General features: G+C 39.7%; 1 non-coding gene across 1 annotated transcript; it reads right to left on the bottom strand.

The window, feature by feature from the left end:
* Positions 1-13,940: 13,940 nt before the first annotated feature.
* Positions 13,941-14,012, bottom strand: TRNAW-CCA (transfer RNA tryptophan (anticodon CCA)). The gene has a single exon. It is a non-coding gene; the product is annotated as a tRNA-Trp (tRNA).
* Positions 14,013-14,537: the final 525 nt, after the last annotated feature.

Genomic DNA, 14,537 nt, shown 5'->3' with positions numbered 1-14,537 from the left:
AGATCTTATAAATTAACAAACAGAAAAATAGATGAAGGTTATAAACATGCAAATTCACAAAAAATTCCAAAAATTTTAATACATGTTATCACAGTAGAGACAGAAGGAGAGAAAGGAGCATCGTCTGGCTCTCAGATACCGCTCGCACCTCCCCTCTTACAGTTTTTCCCCCTAGCATTGGAAAAGAAGGAAACCCAGTTGCCTCCTCCCTTGAAGGGATGGTGACGCCATGTCACCTTCTGCTTCTCTGGTTGACACAGCCTGGCATGATGCCCCCATGAGCACTGGCCACACCTCTGGTTCTTTACAGGGTGCCTTGTTCTCTGCCTCTTAGCATCCCCCTTAAAAATTCCCTCACCAGAAATGTATCTCTGGGGATTGCCAGGGACAACTCATGCATGCCCCCCATGAACTCTCCCATGTGGCTCCTGCCATCGTCATCTCCCCGACCCCAGAGCATTCCCACTGTCCAAGCACGCTGCTGTCAGCTGCTGCCAGGGTTTCACTTCCCAGGATACGTGATGTTTTCCTCGAACTGTGAGGAGGATGCCCAACTCCCGACTCTGTGTCACACGGTTAAGATGAGTAGGATGATACCATTCTCATGAGGGGATTCTGCAGTGGACTCCCCTGAAGACGTTCAGTTGCTAAAAAATCTAAAAGGCCTCCCCTGGAAGTGGTCCCAGAGCATGACCTGGGGAGATTATTGGACTTAATCCTCCATTCTACCTTGATTCCGTGATATCCTCTTTACTGTATTTCAGTTTATTCCCTTCTTAAAGTATGATTCAGCAAGGTGAACATCCCCCAGGAGGTTGTTAGAAATGAAGAATCTCAGGCCCTTCTGAATCAGATCCTGCATTTTATAGCAAGACTCCCAAGTAGTGACTATACATATTAAAGTTTAAGAAATTCTGATGAATGGGACACAATTTTTGAATTCTCTCACTTGACTTACTTAGATCCAAGTTCATTTTTCGCCCCCATAGGTCTGTTTCTTCCTTTTTACATGCCCTGTTACTAGCTAGAGGTACTTAGCTAGTCGGCCCATGGTGTCTACCACAGTAGTTCTGTAGGGATTCCATGAGAGCAGACTCACATCTGTTCATTGTAGACTCCCTAATAATTAAAGAGAAATAACCCAACTCAGTATGATAGGTTATCACAGAAAGACAAAGTGTAGATTTTGAAGGAATGTTGAAGTCATCTGCCCCTATAACTCTGTAATACCCTCTGTTTTAAGATATTTCAATACATTATGGAGGCAGGGGAATGATTATGATGGACCAACTTTGTTAGCAAATGTACGCATTCATTATGTAGAAATACACAGCACAGATTACATTGAAATTGTACATGTAGATGATAATGTTGTTCAGTCACCAAGTCATGTCTGACTCTTTGCAACCGAGTGAACTGCAGCATGCCAGGTTTCCCTGTCCCTCACTATCTACCAGGGTTTGCCCAGGTTCTTATCCCTTGATTTGCTGATGCCATACAACTGTCTCATGCTCTGTCGTCCCCTTTTCGTCCTGTCCTCAATCTTTCCCAGCGTCAGAGTCTTTTCCAATGAGTCAGCTCTTCGCATCAGATGGCCAAAGTATTGGAACTTCAGCCTCAGCACTTGCAGTGAGCATTCAGGGTTGATTTCCTCTAACAGTGACTGGTTTTATCTCCTTGCTGTCCAAGGGACTCTCAAGATTCTTCTCCAGCACCACAATTTGAGAGCATCAATTCTTCGGCCTTCTGCCATCTTTCTGGTCCAGCTGTCACATCCATATGTGACTACCGGAAAGACTGTAGCCTTGACTATACAGACCTTTGTTGGCAAAGTGATGTCTTTGCTTTTTATTTAACACACTGTCTAGTTTTGTCATAACTTTCCTGCCAAGAAGCAATCACCGTCTAATTTCATGGCTGCAGTCACCATCCACAGTGATTTTAGAGCCACTGCTCCCACCTTTTCCCCTTCTATTTGCCATGAAGTGACAGGACCAGATGCCATGATCTTAGTTTTTTTTAATATTGAGTTTTAAGCCCGCTTTTTCATTCTCTTCTTTCACCCTCAACAACAGACTCTTTAGTTCCTCTTCAGTTTCTGCCATTAAAGTGGTATCATCCACATATCTGAGATTATTGATATTTCTTCTGGCAGTCTTGATTCCAGCTTGTAACTCATCTAGCCTGGCATTTCGCATGATATGCTCTGGGTATAAGTTAAGCAAGGTGACAATAAACTGCCTTGTTGTACTCTTTTCTCAAACTGGAACCAGTCAGTTGTTTCATACAAATTTCTAACCGTTGCTTCTTGACCCACATACAGGTTTCTCAGGCAAAAGGTAAAATGGTCTGGTATCCCCATCTCTTTAAGAGTTTTCTATAATTTGTTATGATCCACACTGTCAAAGGCTTAAGTGTAGTCAATGAAACAGAGGTAGATGTTTTTCTGGAATTCCCTTGTTTTCCCTATGATCCAGCAAGCGTTGGCAACTCTGGTTCCTCTGCCTTTTCTAAACCCAGCTTGAACATCTGGAATTTCTTGGTTCACATAATGCTGAAGCCTAGCTTGAAGGATTTTGAGCTTAACCTTTCTAGCATGGGAGATGAGTGCAATTGTCTAGTAGTCTGAACATTCTTTAGTACTGCACTTCTTGGAAATTGGGATGAAGATTGATCTTTTCCAGTCCTGTGGCCACGGGTGGGTTTTCCAAATTTGCTGACATTGAGTGCAGCACTTTAATAGCATCATCTTTTAGGATTTTAAATAGCTCTGCTGAAATTTCATCACCTCCACTCACTTTATTAGCATATAGATGATCCTTGAAGGTAATTCTTTCCTCATCCCATGATTTGTATCGAAGATCAGTTTGAGGACATTACTGCTCTCAGCAGAGGTTGAAAATGGCTCTAGCTGTTGTCCACCTGCCACTCCAAGGCGGAAGGTCTCTAAAATTCACCCAAAGTTTCTTTGGCACACTCCTTCAGATGGAAGTCCATGAAATATATGGAACTGCCTTGTGAGTGAGGATTTTAGAATTTACTGCGACCTCCTCGTGGTTTGATTTCCCCGTGGTTTTGAATGAGCCACCACTGATTCTTTTTTCTGCTCTGATTTTTCTTTAAGCAGCCTTTAGCTCTAGAACTTTCTGTTTGATGAATCCCATGGAATATTCAATATAAGAAGCCAATGCTGTAAGACCCTTAAAAAAAGCATCCTATCCTGTTATTATTTTCCTGCTTGTCTGCTTGTTTCTTTGTGGTTGACAGGTTTCTCAGAATCTGCAAGGTCTCTTATCCTGGGGATGGTTCTACAGGGGAAAGTCCTGTAGAACCATTTTAGGGGGATAGTGGTTGGCTTATTAGAAGCTGGGAAAGAGGCTGTCTTCTTTGGAGCAAACTTGTACAGCCATTATGTGGAAAGGGTAGCGTCTGGTAGGATGTGCTCTGAAAGCAACTTTAATTTTTTTCCCGCCCCCTCTGCTCAGAGGCTAATTTCTTCCTTGTCTGTGGATGAAATCTTAAGTAGGTCCCTGTAGCTCTTCCAGACACTCATAGAAAAATATTTAAGTCCCTCCAGTCAATTTTAGTCATAAAATAGCCTCATTTCAGTCATTGAAACGTCCAGTCCCATGTAACTCTGAACTTTATTTAAGACAAATATTTCCCATTTCTCTGCTTCCCCAGCACTGATTCAGGCTGGAAGCATGAAGTGAGGAGAGGAAGGTAGGGGCCCATAGGGGCAGGGGAGGCACAACTGGCTTTGTTTTCCCACCTAAGGTTTCTGCTTCTCCAAACCCACTCCCTCTATGACTTGGGTCCAACAGGGCTTGGGGATGGAGGCCGGAGGAGTGAGAGGAGGAAAGGCCTTACTTTAGGGAAACTGTAACACTTAGTGGTGCTGGTGCCGGCCTAGGATTTTGATGGATATTCACCATGGACTCCTCTTACTAGGCAGTTTCATGCGGCCCTTGGAAATGGGTCTGCTGAAACACTGGACCTCCTGTGCTGGCCACCTGTTCCACTGACTCCTGCATCTGATTTGAAATCTCTGTTGCCTAGTAGCAAGCCCACTTAGGTGGGGTCTCCTTGGAAACAACCCTCAGGCTCATTCTCTCCGTTCCCCTATTTGGTCCACTCAAAGCAGGCACTTCTGCTCTGAGTTTAATGGTTTATACACTCCTCCTCATCCTAGCACCTGACTCCAGTCCCAGCCATCCACCTTTAATCCTCCCGGGTATGGGTCAGACACCAGTTGTTTTGGTCCACTCAGTTTTAAGGGAACTGATTTTTCGAAGCCCTTTCTCGTGAGATTTGAGATAAAAAGGTGTGCAGCCTTGGGTAGGTGAAGGAGGTAGGAGGGAGAATGCTACAGGGCATCAACTGTTTTTTCCAAAATGTCTTTTCTTTTACCTCAAATCTTGAGGACTTGAGGGGTGAGTGTTTCTCTAAGGGTCACAAAGCTATCTAACTTGCTATTGTTCAGTCACTTCACTTACATCTGACTCTTTGCAACCCGATGGACTGCAGCATGCCAGACTTCCCTGTCATTCACCATCTCCTGGAACTTGCTCAACCTCATGTCCATTGTGTCAGTGATGCCATCCAACCATCGCATCCTCTGTCCTCTCCAACTACCTCCTCCTTTGCCTGTCCATGAAAGTGGTCTCAAAACCCACTTTGAAGTAAGGGGACTTGCCACCTACTTTTTTCTTTGCTTTTGGGCCTCAGCTGCATCAGAAGCAGAGGAGAACCCATTTTAGCACGATGTCCTGTTTTCTAACTCCACTATGCACAAGGAAGTTGCCTTTTAGAGCCCTCAGAGGAGAAAGCATCTCCTACCATTTTTTTGAGCACTATTTTAGATGTATAAGTGACAGACTACACCCTTCTTTCTTTTGGAGTTTGTTTTTTTTTTTTTTTTTCAGTTTTTTACAGTATATTTTTGGAGGGTACTTTTTTCACTATCTCTCTCTTTTTTCTTTTTTTTTTTTAACAATTTAGAAATGAGATTAAGTGATTCACCATGACTGAGTCAAAAGAATTTTTACAGAGAAGCAGGGGAGGCCTGCTGTTTTTTTCTTGTTTAAAGTAGTTTAAGGCAACTGCTTTTAGATTTCTGAATGTTTTCTTTTTATATTGGAAACTGAAGTTAGGGAAGTTTTAAACAAGTTAAAGTGTGTGGTTTTTTTTTTTTAATTTAACCTGTAGTTTTTCACATCAGGGTTTTAGAAACATGAGAAGAAGGTTGTGTTTTTTTGTTTTTTGTTTCCCCCCCCCCCCCCCCCGTATGTAGCCTGGGTGGTGATATTGCAAGTGGTATATGGAGTGTCTCAACTGATTGAATACTATGGGATATTTGGGGTTGGAGAAGGGTTGTAAACATAATCTCAGAGCAATGAGATGGAACCTTGAGAGTAACTGGATTACGGACAAGTCCAGTAGGACCATATCTTCATAGTTTTGGAAGGAGTGACATCTGCATCTCAACCTTAATGATAACCTTATGTAGGGAAAAAAACTTCAGTAGACCTATGTATTGTCTATGTACACTCTTCCCATTATCTGATTCTGACACTCTTGAAGCTGTCTTGCTCCTTGAAGTTGTAGACAATAGCAATGCAAAACACCTCCCTAACCCCAAACCCCACCCCGCAAAGAACTCAATTTGGGTTCCGTTTGCACGTGCATTTTAATGTTCCTAATCCGTAAAGGTGCCTGTTTTTTGGGTTCTCATTATCCTTTTAATACATATTTATATGTGTATTAGAATCACACTTTTTCAATTTTGGAAATGGCCTTTTAACAGTTTTGGGGGTCCTCCATTAAAATGCATAATGCATTCATCTGACAGAACCAGGTAAACCTCATCACCAAAGATGTGGTTACGCTCAGGTCTATCTCTTCTTGACTCTCAGAGGGGAATCCAAAGTGACAAGGCATCTTTGCTATTTTTCTGATATAATTTTCCTCTCTACAAATTTTGTGTTTTGGTTTTGGTTCTCTTTATAGCCAATACTCATTAGTGGCAGCAGTGACAGAGAATTTGGTCTTTGACCGTTTGGTGATCTCTGTAAATGGACTAATGAGTTATAGAGATCTATGCTCTGCTGGGTGAAAGATGATAGAGAATTTAGACTGTTAGTCATTTTTGTTTGCCTATTTTGAGCCCAAATCTATTGAGCCCATTGCCCTTTGAGAAGGAGAATGACTTCTTCATACCAGGATTGGTAAGATTTTACTCATGACCTGTGACTGAAATTTTAGAAAGCAAGCTATAAGCCCTCTTTATCTGTGTGTCTGTAGTTTAGAAAAACCTTTATCCCTCATTCTGAAAGTATAATATTTTCACAGTTGCTGAGGGCATTAATAAATTCGATTATAAAGTCTCACGTTAATTGAGTTCTTTTCGGATTGGCTGATAGAGATAAGTGAAAGTAAAAGTCACTCAATCGTGTCCAACCTCTTTGCGACCCCATGGACTACACAGTCCAAGAATTATCCAGGCCAGAATACTGGAGTGGGTTGCCTTTCCCTTCTCCAGGGTATCTTCCCAACCCAGGGATCGAACCCAGGTCTCCCACATTGCAGGCAGATTTTTTACCAGATGAGCCACCAGGGAAGACAGAGATAAATAAGAGCTTAAATTAGGCAAATATTCCTTAAATTTTCAGAAAATGGTGAAAATGAACTTCTAAATGTTTAAATGTGTTGCACTAACAAAGCCGACTCAATAATATCTTTAAAATTCCAGTTTATGAATATAAGGAAATCTTTGGAAAATGAGTAGTTTAGCATTTGGGGTTTAAGAAAAACAGCTATATTTTCTCTAATTTATTGATGTTAAGTATAATTCCTAACAGTATTCTACTTGTATATGTTTTTTCTAAACTTATACAGTTTATTAAGTCAGATTAGTTAGCATAACTCATAGTGTTTAAGATTATGAAAAATGAAAATTGTGTTTCACTAATCAAATCGTTATTCTGAAAATCTTTTATTTCACAGTAATTATTCTGAAAATAACTTTTATTTCAACAGTAATTTTGTTTGGCAGTATGTCACCTTGAAGATAATTTCCAAGAGTTTTAGGTAGCTTAAAACCTTGAACTGATACTAAAATTAAGTAATGGGTAGTTACTGCATACCAAGGTCATTCTTAAGTAAGACAGAATACTGGACATTGATTACTAAGCATAATTTTAAGTTTAAATACTTTTGTGTCTTATATTTATATGCTGTAGACAGGCTGTATCTTTGAGTCTGTTAATGCAGCCTCTGGGATCTAATGCCTGATTATCTGAGGTGGACTGGATATAATAATAATAGAAATAAAGTACACAATCAATGTAATGTGCTTGAATCATCCCAAAGCCACCTCCACCCCCCCAGCCATGGAAAAATTTGTCTTATGTGAAACTGGTCCCTGGTGCCAAGAAGGTTGGGGACCACTGTAAATGAATATATTCATTTTTGCCACTTTGATAAGTTTTGCTGTAAGGGATATATGTGGCTATGGAAAGTTGTATTATATGTATCCATGGACCCTGCTGCTCTATTTTAAAGGCTAAAATGTTGGTATGTGGGACTTTCCTGGTGGTCCAGTAGTTAAGACTCCATGCTTACACTGGAGGGGGCACAGGTTCAATTCCTGGTTGGAGAAATAAGATATCACATGTGATATAGTCAAAAAATAAAATAAAAAGCTGATATTTGACATAGTTCACAATTATCCACCTTATCCCTCCCCTTCAACCTCAGTTTTCTTTGAAATGGAAGTTTACTTTGGTTAAAACTTTATGTTAGTGGTTGATACTATATTGAGAAGTAATAAATACAACTGCATATGTGCTCCTGTTTATCAAGGAAAAAAAAGAGTAGTGTTATCCTAAAACAATGGGTCTCAAGGGTTTATATGTATGATTTGTTTTGTCTCCAAAACCCCTTGGCACTGTTGAAACGTACTGAGGATGTTGGGGGGTGGGGAGGTGGGGGGTGGTTAGGGGTTGTGTCAGCAGTCATTGTCAGTAGTTACCATATTGGAAACTGAATTGAGAAATGTTGATAATTCTTATTTATTGAGTCATTTGAAAATAGCAGCAATGACTTTTTTGCATGTTAATAACATCTTCATATTTTGAAATTCATTCTCACATTATAGATGCTCTGAGATGGGTCCTATGTCAGTTTGTTCCAAAATATAAAAGAACACAATAAAGGGCAAAGCTTGTAAATAATCTACCATTTTAACCAGTTTTAAGTGTACATTAAGGTATATTCACATTGTCATGCAACTGTCACCACTATCCATCTCCAGAAATTTTTCAAATTCCCAAGCCGAAACTTCATACCTGTTAAATAATTAACTTCCCGTCCTCACCATCTCCCAACCCTTAGAAATCACTAAATTTTATTTGCCTTGGTTTATAATACCTGAGTCTGAAAAGTTATGAAATGTGTTAAAATTTCACCAGAGTTTGCTCATTGTTAATGGTCTTGTTTCCATGTTACTTCTCATTGCCTTCGCCTCCAATATGGAAAGTTCTTTTTATCTATATACTTTGCCTAGATAGCAAAGCATTCTGTCTTACAGTACATTAATTGTATCATGTTCTTGATTATTTTAAAAAAGCAAAATTTCCTCACTTAGAAAAAAACTAAGATTCTTTACAATTGTGTTACATTTGTGCTTATCTTTAGATGTTTTATTGTCACCTTCAAATCATAATATTTGAAGAAAAACAACATTAATTTCTGAGGCCCCCGTGATGCTATCTTAAGACTTTAAATCTCCTGACAATGTTTGATTTTTGCCTCCCTGAACCTATCTTTGATATTTCTAAGTGGGTCTCTCGAACCCCAAAAGATTTTTTCCTTAACTTATGAAAGAGGGATGTTGTTTCTAAATAATTAGGTTTTATTTATGTTGCTATTTATGAGTTTCATGGAAAGATTTGTCAAATCAGAAAAAATGCTTAGCCTTCCCCAGGTTAAATTTGTATAAGTAAAATTTTATTGCTGTAACTATCTTGGGACTTGAATGATGTTAAGGCTTGGTTCATATTTGTTTATCTTCATCCCAAGGATGCTTTGCTTCATGTTAGGCAACAGCAAAATAGTGTTACTAATCATAATTTTAGTTATTTAAAATGTTTACTTGGTTTTAATCTTTCTCCTTTAATGTGAAACCTGAGTCTTCTAAGCCAGTGGTTTTCATTTGGGGATAAAGATCAGACTTAGCTATGTTGCCATTTGTTTAGTCACTAAGTTGTGTCTGACTCATTGTGACCCCATGGATTGTAGCCCGCCAGGTTCCTCTGTCCATGAAATTTCCCAGGCTAGAATACTGGAGTGGATTGCCATTTCCTTCTCCAGGCAATGGAGACTAATCTGTAGAATTTTTTTAAAATATAAATGTTTAGAACCTACTCTGAATCTCTTAACTTGATATTCTTGATATATTATTGGTATAGTTTAGTGTATTATGTATATAATGAGTAGGGAATTTTGCATATCTCAAGAATTTTTCCTCTATAACAAGTATGTTCATTCATTTTTATAAATTGGTTACAAAGTTCAATATCTTCTTTGAAAATAGCCTTAATCATTATGTACATAGACATTTTGTCATAGCTTCATGTGTTTATTTATTTGGATTAGCATTGTTTTGCATGACACAGAAACAACTAAATTTCCTTGTCAGTTACTTCTTGCTTGATATAAACTCTCTCCATCAATTACCATAGTCATTTTAAGTCTGGCATCTACAGATAGTTTTTGTATTACTTGTAAGCTCCCCTGAAGGCTCTGCAATCAGCTGCAGGGGCCAGATCACATCTTTGACAAAGATGCATGGTCCCCAGACTCCAAGGAAAAGGACTGTACCGGTTACTTCAAACTACTGACGCTTCAGTGAATAATAGAGCTTGGGTACAGGCTTCTGATGTCATCACTTAAACAACTTTAAGACTGTCCTGAAGAGGAAAGACCATGCTAATGGTCTAAATTAGGATCTACAGAACTCTTTTTAGTAAGAAGCAGATGGGTTCATGATACTGCTAACCCAAGACCCAGCAGGACAAGAAATGACTACATAGAATGGATGAACTAATGAGAGTTGATTGTAGCTATTTGTTTGGAATATTGTTGATATTGTTTTAATGTTCTAATTTTCTGGATACATAAGATACATTTCTTATTAACTTATTTATAATCCATAACAATTTAGTAAAATTTGATTTTGTAAACTGAATGAAACATCTTTAGATGATGTTTTATTCTCCCTACTTGACTCCCCTTCCAAATTCAGAAACTTTTATTAAATAGTCTTACTTTTAAATGATAACATAGTTATTTGCAAAGGTTCAGTAAGAATCTACCCTCCTTTTTTACTAAATATAATTGGAAACATCGTTATGTGACAGAGGCTTTTTCTGGAATGTTATATTTGAAAATGATGCTTATTTAGTTGGGTATGATAAGCCACTGTCTCTTTTCCCAAAAACTATTTTAAAATGTTATTGCATTCAAATGTTACCCCAAATTATGAAGTATGAACTAACCATTTACATTTTTTCTTTTGTAAAATGGCTCTCCCTACAAAATACCTTTTTAAAATAATATTGTCAATAGGTTTTCATTTCTGTTGCTTCAGACACACAATTCAAAATCAGCAGTTTTCCATCTCTTGCTTCTTTTGAACTACGCCAACTTTCTCCATGCTGCTTACATGGGAAACAAAATACTGTTATAAAAAATGCTTCTTTACGTTTCAATTGGTCTGTTAATTATGAAGATTAGCTGTTCAAAGCAGGCCTGTTATTTTGTCTCCTTCTTCAATATCCTTCATATTTGACGCAAAGACCTAAGCCCATTAGTTGGTGCTTTTCTGCATCTGAGTGGCTGCAATACAGCTGAACAGTTTTTCCAGTGTAAGATTCTCTGCCAGTTTATTTAGAAACTGTGTTATGTGAATAAAGTCTATCTGAAGGAAAATGTCTTCATATTACTGGAGGATTCTTATCCCACTTCTAAATAAAAATTCCTCCCCATCTCTGCAAAACACATCGTGGACTGGACTGGCCAGATCAAGCACAACAGTGATTTGTGATACTGTGTGAAGATCTAATCTGTCAGGTGTATGTCTAGAGTGAGACCATAAGACTACTTAATATGAAGAAAAAGAGTAAGGAGACTGCCCTCAAAGAATACTTCAAATGTTCCAAAATATATCAACATCTGGCTGCAATCCACACAGAAAAAGGCCAACTGGAATGACTTACACATGAGAGTTCCAATGAAAGCTTCTACTGCTTCCAAACTGAGAATGAACACTACGCAATGAAGGACATCCCTCGGACATAACCGACATCAGGTCTGCAGTATGAATATCCTCCTGCTGCTAAGTCACTTCAGTCGTGTCCGACTGACTCTGTGTGACCCCGTAGACGGCAGCCCACCAGGCTCCCCTGTCCCTGGGATTCTCCAGGCAAGAACACTGGAGTGGGTTGCCATTTCCTTCTCCAATGCATGAAAGTGAAAAGTGAAAGGGAAGTCGCTCAGTCGTGTCCAACTCTTCGCGACCCCATGGATCGCAGCCTACCAGGCTCCTCCATCCGTGGGATTTTCCAGGCAAGAGTACTGGAGTGGGGTGCCATCGCCTTCTCTGGAATATCCTCCTAAGATACTATACTATATAAAACATCATGATATGGACCATCCACCTGAAAGAGGTAGAAGGATGGAAAGGCATACAATAATTGAGCTTAATTCCAGACCAGCATCTGGACCATCAACAGATACACATTCTATATGCTAGAAAAGTATATATTTCGATACAACTTGTTTCGCTGAAGTTTTACCACCATCTCTTTCCTCTGGGGGGGAATATTGCATAAATTCAGGAGTGATATTCAGTCCACTTAATACAAGGAGACTCCAGGCTTTACCATGAACACTAGGGGGCAATCCCTGCACCTTAATTCTCCAACCTTTCTCCTAACTATGAATTGCTTCTCAGCCTGGCAGTATTTCACTGGTTCAAATTACCATTGCATTTGAAATACTTTTTCTTAAATCTTTTTTTTTAACATGCTGCTTTACTTTCTCAATTTAAGGCTCAGCTCAGAAGTCCCATGTTCTTTTCACTGAGGTTAAAGTTTCTTCCATAGACTTGGCAGGAAGAGTTTCTTGGAGTAGCCAAAGATTTCAATGGGACACAAAAGCAATCATCAGTCATATGATGGCCCATACTGGAGAATCAGGATGGAGGTAGAAGGTGACTCAAATTCAGGCTGCTTAGTCTTAAAAACTGAAGCAGTGATTTACAAGCCTCCCTGATCATTCGTGCTTTGTTCCTGCTGAATGGCTTTTGGATTTTCGGGAGGGACTTTATCGAATAATTTCCAAACAGGAGCATCGTGGACAGCTGATCCGAGTACCTGTTAATCATATTTGGAAAAGGTTTCAGAGAATCAGGGGCAGATAGAGGGACTGTTTGGAAGAAGAGTGAGAGAATCAAACCCTCTAACTCCCAGCTGCTTCAGGTCCGTGGTTTTTGGTGTCTGCAGCCACCAGGCAGCTCCTTTGCAGAAGACTGGCTGCTCATACTAGCAGTGACCTTGTCACCAGGCCCCTCCAAGTGGGCACGACCCCAGGGACAAAGGAAGAAGATCTCAGGGAACTAAGATTGACTTCCTGGCTGACAATTGCTAACTATTGCTGACAATGCTTTCCTGGTACCTCGCTTACAGGGTCCAGCTGGTAAGGAAGGTCACTTTCATGACAGGAGCCTAGAGATGTTTTGAAGACTTTGAGAGGAGAAGTCACCACAATGTATCATAAGTCCTACAGATGAAACCTGGTGGATAGTTTCTTGTGCATGGCTTCCTAGCCTCAGGACAGCAAGTAATAGAGGCTTTTAAAATTCCAACCTGAGATTCCTTATGGAAACCTCCAGCAGAGTAAACTTAAAAGAAGGCCTTTGTGGTAACATTCTTGCTGTACCTCTGTAAATAATCAGGCCATATCTAATAAGGCCACATTTATTTTATGATCAAGATTCTTTGAGATTCTTTTTGATCAAAAGTGGGGAGACTGTAGGGAAAAAATGTACATAAATGGAAAAATAAGTGTTTATTCTAAAGCACACCTGAGTTGTCTGATTCTGATTCTGGAAACTGTAGATAACTGATAGCAATGCCAGATAATTCTTGTCTATTGACATGCAAACAAATTCTGTTTCTAGAGAGAAACAGTCAAAAAATCAGTTTTGGCTCTATTTGTACATTTCCATATTCCTGACTTTTAACTGTCTGTGCTTGGTAATCTCCTTTGACCTAGTTGTATCACTTTTGTTGTCTATGAATGAGTTAAATAAAATCTTCAACTCATTTTTATTCTTACATCTGTATAAGAGCCATGATTTTACCTGCATTTAAAAATGATCTTTTAATGCCTACTTGGAATTAAACCACCCTTTAATGGTTGATCATGTATGCCCTGAGCTTTTGCTTCAGCCCCAGAGGGCCTTAGAGAGCAACTTTTCTTAATTTCCATTTTTGTGTATCTGTTTCATATATTAGCAGTGCATGCATGCTCAGTCATTTCAGACATGTCCAACTTTTTGTGATCCCATGGACTGCAGCCCACCAGCCTCCTCTGTCCATGGAATTCTTCAGGCAAGAATACTGGAGTGGGTTGTCATGCCCTCCTCCAGGGGATCTTCCCAACTCAGGGATCAAGTCCACATCTCTTACATCTCCTTCACTGGCAGGCAGGTTCTTTACCACTAGCACCACCTGGGAGGTGAGGTGAGGGGAAGTCGCTCAGTCGTGTCTGACTCTTTGCGACCCCGTGGACTGTAACCTACTAGGCTTCTCTGTCCATGGGATTCTCCAGACAAGAATACTGGAGTGGATTGCCATTTCCTTCTCCAGGGGATCTTCCCCACCCAGGGATCGAACCCGGGTCTCCCGCATTGGAGGCAGACGCTTTAACCTCTGAGCCACCAGGGAGAAGTACATGCATATAATTTGCAAATATGTACTGAGGTTGCAGGTCCAACTTTTTCCTCCCAGAATGTGCAATCAAGATTAGAAAATAGTAGGATACATCATGAAAACATCTTGCTACATCGTGTCCTCACCAATTTGGTTTTGGGAAGGTATGACTGTTTTGCTCCTTTATCCCACAGTTCATCCAGAAGAAGCATGCCAACTTTCCTGGTTATATTCCTGAGACTTTGTCCTCTGAAATTAGGGCCTTTATTTTGCTCAATTCTCTATTTCTGATACCTCGAAATGTGCTTGGAACATAGTAAACACTAAATATTTAATGAATTTTACAGTGGTTTAACTCAATATCCTATGTTTAACGATCATTCCTCCTCTGTACTGGCCTTTCTGGCTTAGATATTGGAAACCTCATAACACTGATATAGATGAACATATTCACTTAAGAGTTATATGGAACTTTCCTTGAAACACGGGACCTCATAAATCTCATTAGTCCCATACCCTTTGATCAGAGCCATATTCAGT

This window comes from Ovis canadensis, chromosome 15, assembly GCF_042477335.2.
Source record: "Ovis canadensis isolate MfBH-ARS-UI-01 breed Bighorn chromosome 15, ARS-UI_OviCan_v2, whole genome shotgun sequence".
In the NCBI taxonomy this organism is placed as follows: Eukaryota; Metazoa; Chordata; class Mammalia; order Artiodactyla; family Bovidae; genus Ovis; species Ovis canadensis.
The sequence above is the reverse complement of the archived record's forward strand: the minus strand, read 5'-3'. Positions and strand labels throughout refer to the sequence as shown.